The sequence below is a fragment of the Penaeus monodon genome, chromosome 31 (assembly GCF_015228065.2).
Source record: "Penaeus monodon isolate SGIC_2016 chromosome 31, NSTDA_Pmon_1, whole genome shotgun sequence".
In the NCBI taxonomy this organism is placed as follows: domain Eukaryota; kingdom Metazoa; phylum Arthropoda; class Malacostraca; order Decapoda; family Penaeidae; genus Penaeus; species Penaeus monodon.
This window is the reverse complement of record NC_051416.1, coordinates 938833-939247: the sequence shown is the minus strand read 5'-3', so window position 1 is coordinate 939247 and position 415 is coordinate 938833.

Here is a 415-nt window from a genome sequence, read left to right as displayed (position 1 = left end):
AAAACGAGAAAAGCGGAGAGAGCAGAGGAAAGACTGAAAACAAGTAATAACAAAAAAAAGGAAATGGGACAGATGAAAATAATAAGAAACCCACCTCCGGCCCCCTGTCCCTCCTCCCCTCCCGCCTCTGCTCCTGTGCCACCCCCCCCCCTCTCTCTCTACCCTCGGCTCGCCCACTTATCTTCGCCGAGAATTACACGTAATTATGATCACCTTCTCGGATTGCAACTTGCGAATTGCGAACAGATCGACTTCCAAGTTGCAGTTTGCGATAATGAGTACCACCGACAGTCACGCAAAATATTAATCTTCCCAAGGCTCCAACAGTGAATATCAACTGCACTGCAACTGATTAGTTTATTGATTAGATTCGCTAAATTAACAGCTTTGTAATGAGTAACTTTGACAATGTATA